The 18,234-nt window shown below is 38.0% G+C and overlaps 1 pseudogene; it reads right to left on the reverse strand.

Annotated features, from left to right (window-relative positions):
* Positions 1-11,667: 11,667 nt before the first annotated feature.
* On the reverse strand, positions 11,668-17,931 carry LOC138831511 (Golgi to ER traffic protein 4 homolog pseudogene; annotated as a pseudogene).
* Between the last annotated feature and the right edge of the window lie 303 nt (positions 17,932-18,234).

The raw sequence follows: 18,234 nt of genomic DNA on the forward strand, positions 1-18,234 counted from the left end.
AGAAACGTTTGTGTGAGTCTTTTATCTCCAATAAACTGCTCAAGAAAATCCAGAAGTGAAGCTTTGGCTCAAGTGGTAGAGTGCACTCTTGAGCAAAAAAGAATCTCAGGGACAGCACCTAGATCCTGAGTTCAAGCTCCATTTCTGGCACACACACACACACACACACACACACACACACACACACACACACACACACACACACACACACACACTGAAAAGTAAATAGACAATGTGAAGAAATCAAGGACAAAAAAATTGAATATTGTAAGGACTTTTGGGTTTAGAGGCATGACTCAGTTTGTAGGACAATAGCTAATGATTGAAACTTTCAGGTACCAAGGACTTAAAAAAAAGAATTATCTGCCCTGTATTTCCCTTTTTTCATATTCTCATTTGGGAACTATTTTCTTTTTAAAAAAAACAAATATTGCTGTTTTAGTGGTGATATACAGCATGGTTACCTTTCTCTATGTCAGGTAACTAGTACATTTTCTTCCTTTTACCTAGTCTCATCTGTTCCCCCATTCTCATCCATTTCCTCCCTCCCATCTAGACCCTCGAGTTCCATAGTTCACTTTCAACAATGTCCAGTACAGCCAGTGGGCTCTACTGCTGCAATTTTTCATCCACTTTCCACTGATTCTGTACCCTTCCCCTATCTTTCCTTAGATGTGCACGCATATTATATAATGTATATTGGGTTAAGAATACAGAGTCATCACAAAATGAATAGATGAATTAAGACAAGTTCCTTTGTTTCCTTATCTTTGTAATTTTATTCAGTTATATGTATTGTTTTATACACATAAGAAGAGGTGCTTGGGTATTACAATTTTGTGATTTTCTCCAAAGGCTGTCCTCTTCTGTTCTTATTATATATGATGCCTAGAATCATGTACAGTTTGTCATATCCCCTTGAGTTTTAAATCTAACTTTCACATATCAGGGAGAAAATGTGCCATTTGTCTCTATGATCTTGGCTTAACTTTCTTAACATGATTTATTCTAGTTCCATCCATTTCCCTGCAAATGACATTATTTTTTTCTTTCTAATGGCTCTTTCTGTAAAATTTCATTGTATATAGATAGCATAATTATTGGATCCATTTATTTATTGTGGGGCATCTGAGTTTTGTACATAACTTGGCACTGTGAATTGAGCAGCAAGGAACATGGTTATGCAAGTGTCCTTGTCATATTATGGTTCATGATTCTCAGATTAGATGCCTAGAACTGGTAGGGGATGGTATTAGAGAAGGCCTGTATTTAGATTTTTGAGCAACTTCCAGACTGCTTTCCAGAGTGGTTGTATTAGTATACATTCCCACCACCAGTGCAGTAGGATTCCTTTTCATCCACTTCCCAACAGCATTTGTTTTCAGAATTCAGAATATTTGGGTAAGATGGTACCTCAGGATTGCTTTGATTTACATTTTTATGGCCAGGGATGATGAACCTTTTCTGATGTTTCTTTGCCATATTTACCTCTTCTTCTGAGAAGTCTCTCCTTACCTCCTTGCCCATTTAGTGATTGGTTTATTAGGTTTGGGAGGGGTAGTTTCCTGAAATCCATGTATACATTGAATATTAGCCCTTTGTCTGATGTATTGCAGGTAAATATCTTTTCCCAATTTGTTGGTTGTCTTTTTAGTTTAGTGGCTATGTCCCTAGTCTTTGCAGAATTTCTTTCCTTTGATGTAGTCCCATTTGTTGGGTCTCTCTCCTATCTGTTGTGCCCCTGGGACTCTATTCAGGAAGTCCATGCCTGTACCTACAATTTCTAATGTCATCCCTATTCTGTGTTACAGTAGTTTGGCTGATTTTATGGTAGTTAATCCATTTTGAATTGATGTTAGTGCAAGCAGAGATCCACTTCTAGTTTTCTGACTATAGCTGCCCAGTTTTCCCAACACCAATTGTTGAAAAGGCTATGATTTGTGTGTGTGTGTGTGTGTGTGTGTGTGTGTGTGTGTGTGTGTGTGTGTGTGTGTGTGTGTGTGTGTGTGTGGTATTGGGGCTTGAACTCTGGTCCTCAGCGCTGTCCCTCAGATATTCAGCTTAAGGCTAGTGCTTGAGCCACAGTTCCACTTCCCATTTTCTTGTGCTTTATTGGAGATAAGAGTCTCGTGGGCTTCCCTGGCCCTGATGGCCTTGAACAACGATCCTCAGATCTCAGCCTTCTGAGTAGCTAGGATTAAAGGCATGAGCCACAGGCAACTGGCAAGGCTATGTTTTTCCACTGTACATCTTTCACTCCTTTATCAAACATCAGATGGTTGTAAGTATGTGGTTTTATTTCTGGGTCTTTTGATCTTTTTTAATACATTTTAAATGTAAAAATAATGTACAGAGGGTTTAGAGTTACATAATCTAGGTGATGAGTACATTTCCTATCAAGCATTATTACCTCCTCCTTTGTTTATCCCCCATCATGCCTTCCCTCCCACCTCCACAGCTACACTCCCCCTGATCCCGCCTAAATTCTGATGCTCGTTTTTCCACAAAGTGTCTTGTGCATCTCATTATTACAATGGGTCAACCTGTATCTCTATTTAAGCATTTTGTTTTTTCCCTTCCCCTCCACAAATTAGAGAAGCATATATAAAATATGCATGGCATCGACATTACATACAGTGAAAACAGGGGTTATACCATGGGGGAGGAACATACAAAGAACAAAAAAATCACATGATATATTGTAAATACGTTAGAAACAAGAGAAAGAAAGAAAAAAACCACTTATGTCCCTATCTTGTGGTTCATTTCACTTATTTGGTCATATGTACATACCTTTTCTTTTTGGAGTGCAGGATAAATGTGTGCCAATGGAAAATGACCCAGTCTATGTTTAGGAAAACCAATAAGTGAGGTCCAAAATCTAGCTTCAGTTGAGGAAAGGGAATCTGTCCTCACAGAATATCCAGAATAATCTGTCCTGCTGCAGGGGATCCAATATCCAATTGAGAAATTATAATCTCTCCCTCCCACGACTCAGGAAAAAATTCTATCTTTTATGAGGAAGTAGATCTCTTTGAGGACTCTGAGGCAGAATTACTGCCTGAAGGCAACTTAGAGGCCAATCAAGATTTCGAGATTCCTTCACCTCTTCCTGGGAAAATTTTTCTTTTTCTTTTTGTCCTTATTGTTGTAAAATGTTCATTCTATTTATTTTTCTAACGTTATTAAAATGCCAATGTTTATATTATGTTATACAATTCGTGAATCCTAAATGTGGTTTTTTTCCACCTACAATCTAAAGCACCATGCACTTGTTTTGTTTGTGGGAAAACACAGAGTAAGAGGGGGCTGTACAAGAGAGACTTATGGATATAAAGGGGACTGTTAAATGCACAGGCAGTGGCAAGGAAGCCAGGCCATGCCTGAATGAGGTGATAAGGTGGCTCCAAAAGCTCTAGGACATAGCAGATCAGATGTCCTTAGAAAGCAGTTCTGTCAATTGTGACAAATGCTACAATGTTTATAATGGTATATGGGACTCTCTTCCAACAGTCAATTCAAGTCTGTATACATATTTATTGTGCTTTGGGAAATACTGAAGAAAAATTTGGCTCCAATAATATCCAAAATGTACTTAGGGCTGAAAATGTTTGACAAAATACATAGGAAATACCTATATTGGAAAGTAAAAGCCATCATCAATAGAAGAAAGAAGGCTTACATAGATGGACAAAGACAAAATCAGGAAGGAAAAAAATCCACTATTAAATCAGTTATATGCAAATATTTGTTATATTCTTTATATTTTTATAGTATATTATATGATGTATAAGAATGAATATGATTTTTCATACTACAAAGGCATTTATCACTTTCAGTGTTGAGTATATTTTTCACAAATCTAGTGTAAATCATTATTGGGGAAAGTGGTAATATAACTTTGATTATAATTATATGAATATATTTTTTGATTCTAGATATAATACTGATTATAAATAGATGAATAAATATATACACATATTTTCATATCTGTCTATGAAGTGAATAGAATGAAACTTAGTACACTATGTATAAAAAAGCAGCTATGAGTTGAGTATAGGAGTCTCAGGTCTGTAATCCTAGTGATGTGGGAAGCTGGGTTCTGAGGTTTAGTCTCTCTTACCCCCATCGCATTAGATTTTGAGAGGAGTCCTGGGCCCTCCAGTGTAACAAAGAGACACACATGCAGTGGGATCACACTCCCTGCACCCAGAGGAAAGTCAGTAGAAATCAGAACAAGCCTCTTATCTTATGACAGTATACTCAGTTCCTGTGCCAAGATGGACATCTGTAGAACATCATATTGAAAGTTTGCATTCCCTCCAAAAGTGTTTCTGACTATGCTGAATTAAACCTCATTTTACCTTCCAAGCTTCAAACACATAGAAATATGTCAATGGCTCAAGAGAGATGGAGAAAGACTTACAAATACACAAAATTGTATACTCTGCTTCAGTAATTCAATGACAAATCATCAAAGGCATGTTTTGAATTTTTCTTTCTTTTTAAGGAAATGGAAATATAGAGTTCATCAGGGAGTGGGTGATAATTTGGTTGCTGAGTTGTAGAATGCACTTCTGGGCATGGGACACACTTGGCTTGGTGAATTTCTGTGGGGATGTGTGTCCTCACGCAGCTTCACAAAACAATAGCCATAACTTCTATGATGCCACAGCCATCTTTCCATAGCAGGAAATAGGTGTCAGGCACTGATCTTGCCCTGAAGTGGACTCAGCGACACAGAAAGGCACAAAGAATGCTAGCCAACAGACTTCAGCTTGAAGAGCTGGCTTGACCAGAAACTAGCATAAATTGAGCTGGAGAAGGCTGATCTCCAAGTAAGGTTCCTGAGCACTAAGGACCAGGCATTATTACAGATGTTGGCGAAACAGAAGTGAACGTGGATCTCTCCTTAGCAATTTCTTGCTGAAAAGAAAACCAGAAGTCATAATGATAATTTCTATAAATTAGAGACATGACATTGGTCGTTTTGTGGCAACAACTTCAAAGTGGGGATGCGAGGAGACATCCCTGAGAAGGAGATAGTTAGCTTGAAAGCCATCATCCATGCAATTATCTAGAAGCAGGTACTGCAGGCAGTAAGAACAGTAAGTACATCCCCAATTAATGGGAATAGACGTGACTTGCTTCAGAAAAGGAAAACAGCACTGACATGCTTGCTTGTGAAGTAAGAATGGAAAGGTACAATGAAGAAAAAAAGATCAGAAATGAAGATAAGAATAAATTAGATAGATATTGGATGCTGCGGGTTACAAAATGAAAAATTCTCATGTTATTCTAAATCTGACATGAGCCCTGGAACCAAAGTGCTCAAATAGGAGCTAGACACATATGATTCACCGAGAGAATACTTTTAAAATGTGACTCTAGCCGGGCTCTGGTGGCTCACAACTGGAATGCTTGCTACTCAGGAGGCTGATACCTGAAGATCATGTTTGAAGCAAGCCCAAAGAGTTAATTTGGAAAGACTGTTCTCCAATTAACCACCAAAATATCATGTGAAACAACCGGTAGAGCACTAGCCTTGAGAAACAAAAACTAAGGAACAGTACCCAAGCCCAAGGTTCTAATCCCTGGACTACATAAAACAAAGAATCAAACAAATAAAATTTAGTGCTCAATAGATCATCACTTAGCATTCTAGTTCCATATATTTGGTATGACCTTTGGAAATTATATCCTTAGCAAATGCTCTCCTCTGATATTCTGCTTCATTATCTGCTTTCAAACCCCTGGCATCACCAATGTCTGCTCCCATTTAGCATACCAGTCTGCCACTGGAAATTTTTTTTAATTTAATTTAATTTTATTTGTGAACATAGTGTACAGAGGAGTTACAAGTACATGGGCAGGATATTGCGTACATTTCTTACCAAGCATTGCAGCCTCTTCCTTTGTTTACCCTTCACATCCCTTCCCAGCCTCCCCCCTCGCCCCATCCCAATCCTTCTCCTTCCTCCCCTCCCTCCCCCCCCCCGCACCGACGTTGTAAAGCTCGTTTTGGACATGACAACTTGTACTTCTCATTGTTGCAACAGGTCCACCTGTATCCTTAAATAACTGGTTTTTCCCCATCTCCTCCACAAGTTATACTGACATCAAATACAGTGAAAGCAGGGGTTATACTGTGGGGGAGGGACATACAAAGAAACAAAGAGATAATCTTATAAATGCGTTAGAAACACATGCATGGAAGAAAAAAACATTAAAATACACATCTAAGGGTTCATTTTCCTGACATCACATTATCTGACCTTTTCCGCTTGACTCATACATATACTAGATATTACAAATAAGGGAAACCATGGGACCTATGTTTCTTTGTGCCTGGCTTACTTCACTTAATATAATTTTTTCCAAGTTTTTCCATTTCCTAACAAATGGGGCAATGTCATTCTTTCTGATGGAGGCATAGAATTCCATTGTGTATATATACCACATTTTCTTGATCCATTCATCCACTGAGGGCCATCTGGGTTGGTTCCATATCTTAGCTATGGTAAATAATGCTGAAATAAACATAGTTGTGCTGGTAGCTTTAGTGTGGTCTTGTTTGTAAACATTTGGGTAAATGCCCAAAAGTGGGATTGCTGGGTCATAGGGGAGTTCTATGTGAAGTCTTTTGAGGAACCTCCATACTGTTTTCCAAAGTAGTTGAACAAGTATACATTCCCACCAACAATGAAGTAAAGTTCCTTTCTGTCCACATCCCCTCCAGCATCTGTTGTTGTTAGAGTACTTGATTTTTGCTGTTCTAACTGGAGTGAGGTGATATCTCAATGTTGTTTTGATTTGCATTTCTTTTATGGCTAGGGATGTTGAACATTTCTTCATATGTCTATTGGCCATCCTTCTTTCTTCTTCAGAGAAGTTTCTCTTTAAGTCTTTCGCCCACTTATTTATTGGGCAGTTGTTTCTTTGAGGATTTGTTGTTGGGTGGTTTAATTTTTTGAGTTCCAAGTATATTTTAGATATGAGACCCTTGTCCGTTGTATGGCTAGTAAAGATCTTCTCCCAATCCTTGGGTTTTCTATTGATCTTGCTAGCTATGTCATTTGCCCTGCAGAAGCTCTGCAACTTTATGCAATCCCATTTGTCCAACCTTTCTTTCATTTGTTGTGTTTCTGGTCTCTATTCAGAAAATTTCAGCCTGAGCCAAGGAGACCTAGGGTTTCTCCTATTCCATCCTGTAATGTTTTCAGAGTGTTTGCTTTGAGTTCAAGGTCTTTGATCCATTTGGAGTTGATTCTGGTGCAGGGTGATATATAAGGGTCTAGCTTAAGTTTTCTACATGTAGTTAACCAATTTTGCCGGCACCATTTACTGCCACTGGAAATTTGAACATATATTTTTATTAATCATCACAATTCTGATAATCTATCCACACACATCAAATGAGTAGTAACTATATTCATCTATTCTGTGTGTTTTAATCCTCCTTTGAGTTAAAAAGCCTTAACTATTAAAAACTATAGAAGAGTTATCAAATTAATTCTACCATCATCATTTTTCCACCCAATCTTGTTACATTAGTTATGTGAATTTTTGTTTCTTTATATGTTGCTCCGCCACAATATAATCCCTGTTTTCACTGCATTTGATGTCGGTGCCATGCATCTTCTATATATATTTCTCTAGCTTTGGGAGGAGAGGGGAAAAATCCAAATGCTTAACAATGGATACAGCTTGACCCCCTGTAACAATGAGATATACAAGACACTATGTTGAAAAACTTACTTTACAATTTAGGCAGGAAGGAAGGAGAGAGGAGGGAGTGTACTTCTGGAGGTGGGAGGGAAGGGATTTTAGGGGAAAAACAAAGGAGGAGGTAACAATGCTTGATAGGAAATATACTCATTATTTTGCTCATGTAAATGTAACCCCTCTGTACAGTATTTTTACAATAAAAACATTAAAAAAAGATACTATATGAAAGTTTGCACATGATACCTTATAACTATAATTCTTTCAAGAATTAGGGTTTTACACAAACGTCCTGATTGCTTTGCCAAAGGATAAGAGATTTAAATAAGGTACCTAGCATCTTGGAAGGAAAATACTATTGGCTTTAGATCAAATTCATTTATCTAATACTGAGGAAATGAATTTCAGAAATGGCAGAGGCAACGTGTATCATAAAAATAACCTTATGAGGTACAACCAGGATGCCCAGATCAAACTTCCTGGAAAAAAGCAATGAATGAAAAGCTACTAATACTTCTAAAATGAGCCTATTGGTGATGGTTCATGCTTGTTATGCTAGGTAATTAGAAGTCAAAGATGAAAGGATATCAATTGAAAGCTTGGCCAACCTTCCTCTCTGCAACCAGCAGACAGGAAGCATCAGCTCTGTGCCTGATGCCCAGCTGGCTGGACGGTCTCTGCCCACATTCCGACACACAAGACCAACCCAATCTGAAATATTATCAAATACATTCAAATAATATCTCCTGTTTGGGAGATAATCTTTGAAAGATATAACAAAAACATTTCACTGATTTCCTTTTGAAAAATTCAGAATGAAAGGGGAAATATGTTCTCACTGACTGAAGGGTAAGTTAACGACCAGAATGATGTTAATGGGGGTAGAAGCCCATTTGGTAACTTATCCACTCAACCATCTTTCCTCACTTCTTGTCACATATCCTGAGCAGTGAGATTTTGTAATGCAAAGTATGTGTGTGAGCATGCAACTTGTAAAAGTAGTAATGAAATGCTAGGCACTGGAACTCAGGCTTGTAAAACTAGCTGCTCAGAACCCTGAGATATGAGGAACTGAGTTCAAAGCCAACATGAGAATAAAAGACTCTTACCTTCAATTTATCAGTAAAGGCAAAAAGATGAGCTGTGCTTCAAATGCCAGAGTGCTAGCATTGCATACAAAGCTAAGGGACATACAGGCCCTGAATTCAAGCCCCAGTACTGGCTCTCATACACAAAAAGTAACCATGACAACATCACAGGTTATAAATATATTAGCAAGGGATGTAGGAGAATGGGATGATGACAGCATTTACCTCATTTTTAGTCTCAAGCATTCTGTACAGCGTAGCCCAATCTGTGAAAAGCTCTAGGTGAAATCTTCCTCAAAATCAGATTCATCCTCATATCCCTCTGCACATTTATCACACACACACACACACACACACACACACACACACACACACACACACACACACACAGGTCTATATTTTGCCATCTAATTTTGAAATATATAACCATACACATATGCTTCAGAATTCTGTGCCCTTGATTAGGTTACATACGGAGCACAATATATCCAGGGTCTGGCTCATTCTTCTAATCTTAGCTGCTCAGGAGGGTGGGATCTGAGGATCACAGTTTGATGCCAACCTAAGCAAATAACTCCTCAAGATTCTTATCTTCAATTAAGAAGCAAGAAGTGGAGATGTGGTTCAAGTGGCACAGTGACAGCATTGAGTAAAATAATCTAAGCAAGATTTCCAGACCCTCAGTCCAAGCCTGTGTACTGGCCCACTAACACTCCATAAGCCAAAAATCCCTGAAAGACCAAACCAAAAATATGTCAATTTTTTGCTAACTTATGAAGTGAAATCCAATAAGGCAACATAGCTTTTGGTTGTTGAAGATTTGGTTGGAAAACCAAAAATTCAACGTGTGCTTAAGTGATATAACAAACAAGCAACGAAATAAAAATTTCCCAATAAAAATCTGGAACCCCTGACCAAGAGATTTTTTTCTACGTTTTTGAAAATTACTTATTTTTCAGTAAGTGAAATAGTATAAACCTTTATTGTAAGTTATAGGAGTCAGTGTAAGCTCCAAGGAAGTGAATGTAAAACTAAAATCACACACAGCATTACAAGTTTCTATGCCTCTGGTGAGACACTAGAAATCTGTAATTGTGTAGCCTCTAGAAAGGAGAAGGGAGATGCTCAGCATCATTGGTCATAAAAGAAATGCAAATCAAAACCACATTGATTCCACCTCACCCCAGTTAGAATAGCCATTTTCAAGAGAACAAATAATAGCAGATGTTGACCAGGATGTGGCTAAATATGAACACTACTACACTGTTGGTGGAAATGGAAGGCAGTATGGAGGTTCCTAAAAAGACTAAACATAGAACTCCCGTAAGATCCAACTATCCCACTTCTTGGCCATCACCCAAATGATTTCAAAATAGAGCACAATAAGCTACCAGCACAACTATGTTCATTGCAGCATTGTTTACCATAGATAAGATATGGAACCAACCCAGTTGCCTCACAATAGATGAATGGATCAAGAAAATGTGGTATATTTACACAATTTTATGCTTCTGTAAGAAAGAATGATATTGTCTCTTTCATAAGAAAATTGATAGACTTGGAAAAAATCATATTAAGTGAAGTAAGCCAGGCTCAAAGAAACATAGGCTCTATGATTTCCCTTATTTGCAATTAGTATTATCCTGTTAGTCCTGACAGAGGATTATAATAGCTGAAGTACTATAAACATATGTGTGATCATACAAAATGATGCTAATTGAAATGAACACGAAGATATTGAAACAGTAGGTCTTATTTTGTTTAGTTGTCAACCTTGATATAGCCAATGTACTGTAACTAGTTCTTTCTTTTTACTTTATTTCATTTTTCTTTTCAAATTAGTTTTATCCCTGGCAATTCTTGTCTTTGATTCTGGTACCCTCCATCCTATATATGCATGTATTTGAGGAAAGGGAAGGGAAATAACAAAATGCTGAAAGATGACCCAGTGCAACAATAATAGGTTACATTAAAGCGGGAATGATCTTTACAACAACATGGGGGACATGGGGGGAGGAAGGAGTGGAGGGAAGGGATAGACAGAGAAAAACAATAGAGTGGGAAACAATTTTCAATGAGAAATGTAACTTATTCGTGTAAATATAACCCCTCTGTACAGCATCTTTACAATAAAATATTTTTAGTGTAAAAATGAATTTTTCCCATCAAATGTCAAGCTGATACCATTGGAACTTCTGAGTTCATGTGAAAGAGTGTTTTAGGAGTTTCAAGAAGCTAGTACTAAGTACAAATAACCACAATTTAGTGATAATAAGAAAAGCTCTTTTTATTGTACTATATGAACAAAAGAAAATTTCTTTTTGTTTCTGTTCACTTAGAACTCTCTTTGCCATCTGCATTGTTCCAAAGTCAAACTAATCACTTATCCTTATCTTTCTTTGGTATCTAGCTTTGGCATGTAATCTCAGATATAAGCAGTATTCTTTTTTCAATTTGGAGGCCTAGCAGGGAGGTGCTCCTTCCTGGTCAAGAGGTTAGACTGGAGGACCCAGCACACTTTCTGTGGTTTCTTTTGCACAGCTCACTGAGGAACTTACTCAAATATGTTTTCAAATTCTACCAATAACTCTTATTAGTATGAAGCACTTAATTAGAAGTCACTTTCTCAAACTCCTATTTGAGTAATAAATAGAATAGGAAAAATGTTGTTTGCTATTTTTATCACTACATATCTTAATGTCTAAGTATAAAAGCCAGACTTACTCTAAGGGCCTAGAATAAGCAAAATGGCTTCTAGAGCTCAGATTATTTCTTTCCACAGAAGATGACAGCAGCAGAATCTGGCAGAAGGAAGAGAAAGTTTAATGTCTCCTTAATTCTTAAGTTTCAATGCTCATTGAGGAATCCTCAGGACTGAGGACAGTTTAAGGACGTAACAGATCCTGTGTTGTTTTCTATCATAGGAAGCAGACACCAGTCTCCCATCACTCTTTAGGTGACACACATGAGTGGTGTTCTTGGTGGGTCCTGAGAGGGTCCAGGACGGCTCTGTCATGATCACTGGAGAATCGGAATTGCTCTCTAAGAGAACGACATAGAGGAATGTGGTAACAAGACCTGAGATAGGGTTTTGTCAGATCTAGGTGATTTGTAACAGGCACTAATGCCTTCTGACTAAGAATGTGAATATATCATCAGGGTCCGGCACACAAATTTATCATGACGCGTTACCTTGCACCATTTCATAATGAAAGCCAAGAAAAGATAATTAATGCCCTCTGGACATGTTCATGATGAGGAAAAATCCCAGATGAAAACCAAATTTCAGGGGCATTTACAAAAACTGTTGTTCTGTATATATCATATGTGACAAATTATTAAAACTTAAAGAAGCTGTGTAAGTTAAATTGATTCTTTTGTAATACTGCTGCAACTTTATTTTACATTTCAACTACTTAATAAAAATAAGGTAGGCCAAGCATCACCAGGGGTTCACATCTAGCTTTAACTGTGGCTATTAAGAAGGATGAGAACTGTGGAAAGTGGATTGAAGCTACCGCAGGCAGGAAAATCTGTGAAACTTTTATCTCCAATTAACTGTTCAAATCCAGAAATGGATGTTTGGTTCAAGTTGTAGAGAGTTAGCTATAAGTAAAATAGCTAAAGGTCAGCTCCCTGAGTTCAAGCCCCACTATACACACACACACACACACACACACACACACACACACACACACACACACACACACACACACACACACACACAGACACACACACACACACACACACACAACCTATTTCAAAAATAACCAGTGACCAAGGACCAGAAGAAAGATAATATTTTTTCTTTATTTTCTTTCATTTTTGTCATTTTTTCATTTATCTCTCTTTGGGAATGTAAAGGGGGCATAGCAATGGAGGGACAAAGGATGAACAAATGCAGCAGTGGCACTCAGTTGAGACTATGTTGAAAGTGCACTATGAAACTTGTTGGTGGGGAAGGAGGGGAAAACTGGAGGAGACGCAGGGAAAGGGTGACATTGTCCAAATAGAAATATACTCATTGAAGTAGAGCTTTGGCTCAATATCAATGCCATTCTTCAGCAAAAGGGCTCAGGAACACTGCCCAGGCCATGGGTTCAAGCCTCATGACTATAACAAAAACAAAGACAAAAATAGGTAGTCATTGCCAAACGTATGTAACAAACCTTCTACATTACAGTAATAATAATGAGGAGGAGGAGGAGGAGGAGGAGGAGGAGGAGGAGGAGGAGGAGGAGGAGGAGGAGGAGGAGGAGGAGGAGGAGGAGGAAAGGAGGAGGAGGAGGAAAGGAGGAGGAGGAGGAAGAGGAGGAGGAAAAGAAAAAGAAGAAGAAGGAGAAGAAGAAGAAGAAGAAGAAGAAGAAGAAGAAGAAGAAGAAGAAGAAGAAGAAGAAGAAGAAGAAGAAGAAGAAGAAGAAGAAGAAGAAGAAGAAGAAGAAGAGGAGAAGGAGGAGGAGGAGGAGGAGGAGGAGGAGGAGGAGGAGGAGGAGGAGGAGGAGGAGGAGGAGGAGGAGAAGAAGAAGAAGAAGAAGAAGAAGAAGAAGAAGAAGAAGAAGAAGAAGAAGAAGAAGAAGAAGAAGAAGAAGAAGAAGAAGAAGAAGAAGAAGAAGAAGAAGAAGAAGAAGAAGAAGAAGAAGATGTTAATAAAAACCAAACCAATGAGAGAAAATCTAAGAGAGCAAGGTAAGGAGTGACATTTCCAAAAAGAAATATACTCATACCTGACTTATATGACTATAATCTATGTGTAAATTACCTTTATCATAATATAAAATTTAAAGAAACAGAAATATAGTGCTGGAGGCAAATCTGAAATGGAAGAAGATCAGATTAATATCCAATACCAATTTCAAACCCCATTATCAATTTCTCTTTCAAAAATGGCTCTTCTCATCACTTGTACTTTCCCTAGCTTATGAGATGGGGTGCAAATATTTAAAGGGTGAGGAATGAGTCATACATACAAGAGGAATTTAATAGTACCTGTAAAGAGCAGTACTTGCTAGAACACATGTTGCCTAGAACACATGTTGATACCATGTTTTCTGAAATATACAAACCTATTTGAGCTTGCATACAAGCTCCACTCTATACAAGCTGTGGATTCAAAGTTAACTAAAGTCTCTGGACCTCAAATTCTTCATAGGTAACAATAGTTATCTCACAGGATTATGAGACCTGGATGTCATCAAACATGGTGTGGGTTGTGTTTTAAGTGTGTGTGCAACACTCAAACACTGCTGGGGCGAGTAAAAACTGGCGTGATGTTTACCATATTACTTAACAGTAATACAACACCTACTAAAGCTCACGCCTATAATCCTACTTATAAAAGAGGTTGAGGCCTCAGGATCTAGGTTCTTTGTCAGCCTGGACCGGAAACTGGATGAGACTCATCTCCAATGACCTCTAAAAAAGTTGGAGGTGGAGCTTTGGTTCAAATGATAGAGTGCTAGACTTGAGCATAAATCTCAGGACATTGACCAGGCCCTGAGTTCAAGCCCTAGGGCCAACACACACAAACACACACACACACACACACACACACACACACACACACACACACACACACAATTTTGTATATTCCTATCACGTCACTTAATACTTTTTCTCTTCCAAGCCCACCAGTTGTTGTTGTTGTTGATGATGATGATGACAAGGACTTGCTGTGAAGCTCAGGGTGCTATTAAACTTACAATACCCTTGGGTACTGGGATTACAGGTATGTGTACCATACTTGACTTTACTCAGTAACTCTACTTATAACATTTTTCTGAAAGAAATTTATTCAAATTCATGAAGATACTATGGCTTAAAGTTGTTCATACTAATTTTCAAGTGTACAAAATGTAAATAATATAAGTGAATATAGTACTATGCTACCACTTGGTAATTCCAGCCAAAACTCAGGAACCTGACACAAGAGAATAAGGATTTGAGGTAAGCCTTGTCTACAATGTAGGACTTCTTCTATAAAGGAAAAAAAGTATAAATATTAATCTACTAGGAAATATATAATATGTTAAATTTATATAATGGAACAAATAGATCATTGTTAATGAAAATAAAATGGCTTTTACTAGAAATGAGGAATCAAATGTGCTCACTGTGTAGGTGAGTTAGAAAGTTCTTACCAAAAGCTACATACTTTTCTTGTTTTCTATTCTTCCAAAATTGTTTGCTTTCCAGAATCATGCCTTATCTTTCCTTGCTGGTTTCTTTAGCTTATTTCATACATGCCCACAGGGTCTTCAACTATCATTTATTTATGTGAAGAGCTTGCAAATATCTCTCTTCAGTCCAAACTCCTGGTATGCACCTCTGTTCCATATATTCAACTACTATAAATACTTGTGAAAGAGTAATCCTGTCTTTCTATTACTGGATATTAATGTGTCAGTAAACTTTAGGAAAATAAAGGAATAACATCAATAAATATAACATTATTGTAATAGTAATGTTAAACATTACTATAATGCTGATTATTTTCTGAGCAATTTAATATAAAGCTCAAGGAAAGCAACGTTTTTGAGTGCTGATATTGGAGTTTAAACTCAAGACCTTACCTTCTCACTTATGCATTTTCCCTCAAGGGCGGTGTTTTACTCTTGAACCACAGATTCCCTTCCAAATTTATTTGGGGGATTATTTAGAGATAAGAAACTCATGGTCTTTCCTTCTTGGGCTGCATTTAAACCTGGATCTCAGTTCTCTGAGTAGATAGAATTACCAGTGTGTGCTAACAATGTCCAGTTTCAAGGAGAGGGCAAGTTTCTGATTTCAAGCTCCAGGAATAGCACAAAAACAAAAACAAAAGTTATGACATATAAATATACTGATAAACTAGGAACCCAAACAAACCAAATGTGGGTATCTAGATGGGCGAAAGACTTAATAGCATTATCACTATTACCTTTCCTAGCATTTTGAATAACCTGAAATTATGGATTAAAATCATAGCTTAGTTGGTAAAGCACTAGCTAAAGAGCAACAACATCAAACACCAAGTACAAGTCTCAGTCTCAAACTTTAAATGAAATCTGAAATGATTTTTTCCTTAAATGAAAATTGACCATAGAAAACCCCTGATACCTAAATGTATGGTCAAAGAAGAAAATTGGAAAATGTTCAGGAAGACAGAATTTTAAATCTCAGTGATTACCATATGGACAGTAGATCAGACCATGTGTAACTTCATACTACTTGCAGTGGGCTAGGTTAAGGACTTAAAAATTGTACACATTTACACTCCTCAAAAAAAAAACACAACTTACCAGGACACTGGGGATTCACATATGTAATTCTAGCTCAGTGCTCTGCTACTTGAGCCACAAACTCCATTTTCAGCATTTTTGTTGTTTAGTTGGAGATAGGAGTCTCACAGGTTTTCCTCCCCTGGCTGGCTTTGAAACAAAATCCTCAGCTCTTTGCCTACTGAGTAGATAGGATTACAAGCTTGAACTGATACTCTTATTTTTCTATTCTATTCTTCTTTTGCTTTTCTATTTAAGAATCATTTCGTTAAGTGGCAAAAAAATCCTGCTTTTGAACACAGCAGAGAAAATCAATGAAAATAGAAGCTGTGTCTGAATAGATCAATAAATGGATATATATTTTAAAAGACGGATCAAAATACAAAATAACAAAACAGAGAAGAAACCAGTTGCCAATAACCAAAACAAATGAGTACTTTATCAGAAATCCTACCGTTATAAAATTTAAAAGTACAGTAATAAACAACTTCAGATGATTTATTCAAAGATGAAACCTATCAAACCTACTTAAGGAAGAACGAAAAAAAATGGAATCTACACAAATTTTCTCAATTTACATTTAAATGCATTGCAATCTATAAAACTCTAGGTACTGATGAATTTATTATTGACTTTTCCTAAAACTTTGAAGAGATCATTTTGATTCTACAAAAATATTTCCTTAGAAAGTGAGGAAATACTATGTGCCCTCTTAAAAGTTTCTCGTAAAAAATATCTGGCTGAATTTTGTCTGGAATTATACTCTATGTACTGAGCAGTTAAGGAGAATTGTTTCAGGACATTGAGTCTTCTAATCATTAAGTACTTGATCGTTCATTTACTTAGTCCTTATTTTTTTGTATAACATTTGAAAGGTTTTATAAAATCCATTAAAGATAAACTTCTGAATTGGAAAACCTTTTGGAGGGAATTTACTCAAAGCAGAATGATATATTTTAGGCATCTCAGTATTTAGAGCTGTGAGTATGAACTCCATGAACAGTATAACTTGTCTTTAAGGAAGTTTTTAATACATAGAGCATAACTAAGGAAAATTGTAGGTGATAGAGTAACTAAGGGAGGCCAGGACGTGGCCAACTGCCTCCATAGGAAGACAAAAGCTTGGGATGTACCCTGAGGGACAACTCTCCTGTCCTGTTCTGTCCTGTCGAGCTACTTGTCATGTATTGGGTACCTGCACAGGGAGGGCTGGAACTGCTCTCACAGCACCATGAACGTGGTTAGCTTGCTGCCATCCAAGGCCAGCAGCAGAAATCAGATGAAGTGGAGCAGGGATTGGATGGAGGGCGGCCCGTGCTTGATGGATGTTGCTTCTGTGCATACATGATGAAGACCACAGACCTGGTTTTGTTTTCCAATAGAGAAACTGCAGCACTGCCTGAGCCACAAGTATGTCCACTTGCCATGGAAGCTGTGGGCCGTGGAGTCCTCCACCAGCATGTTGGCGCAGCCCTCACCGTCTGTGGAGTGTAGAAAGTAGTATCAAGATTCCCAGTAGTTCGGCTCTTTCCACAGGGTCAGGGCCCAAAATGGAAGGAGCTAAGGATGGCCCCATTTCCAGGAACCCCAACTGGAACACTTCAGGGCTCTGGAGAAGGGGTCCATCAACTGAACACCCTAGCCAGACACTCCATCCATTTCTGCCATCTACATCCATTTCAGGGACTCCAACACCAGCATGGACAGCTCTGCTGTGCTGTTTTGCTGGCCATGAGGGAAGAACAGCAGTATGCTCCTGACCACATGAGCTCTTGGGCCTCAGAGGGCTTGCTCTGGGACATGTACCTGAAGAAGATGGTCCAGTACATTTGGTGTGCCCCATACTGGCCGCCTTTCTCCATGCAGCTTAACTTGCATGTGATTGTGGGCTTCATTGTGAGAGCCTTCCTGCTCCACCATCGCTGCTGCCAATGTGGCCCAAGTAGTATAATCTTTAGAAAGACTAGGACAAAGCCTGAGAATATTAATGCAAGAAATTGGGGTACATCAAAAAGAGGGTGGGGAAAGGGTAGAGGAATGAAGGGAGGAAGGGGCAGAATGTAGTCAAGCTCATTGGGAGAAAGTGAGGGAACAGAAGATGTTGTATGAAAGGAAATGTTCTCATCTGACTTATGCAAATGAAATCCCTCTACACAACCTCTTTA

The sequence above is a fragment of the Dipodomys merriami genome, unplaced genomic scaffold, assembly GCF_024711535.1.
Source record: "Dipodomys merriami isolate MVZ:Mamm:240054 unplaced genomic scaffold, mDipMer1.0.p SCAF_1987, whole genome shotgun sequence".
Taxonomy (NCBI): Eukaryota; Metazoa; Chordata; class Mammalia; order Rodentia; family Heteromyidae; genus Dipodomys; species Dipodomys merriami.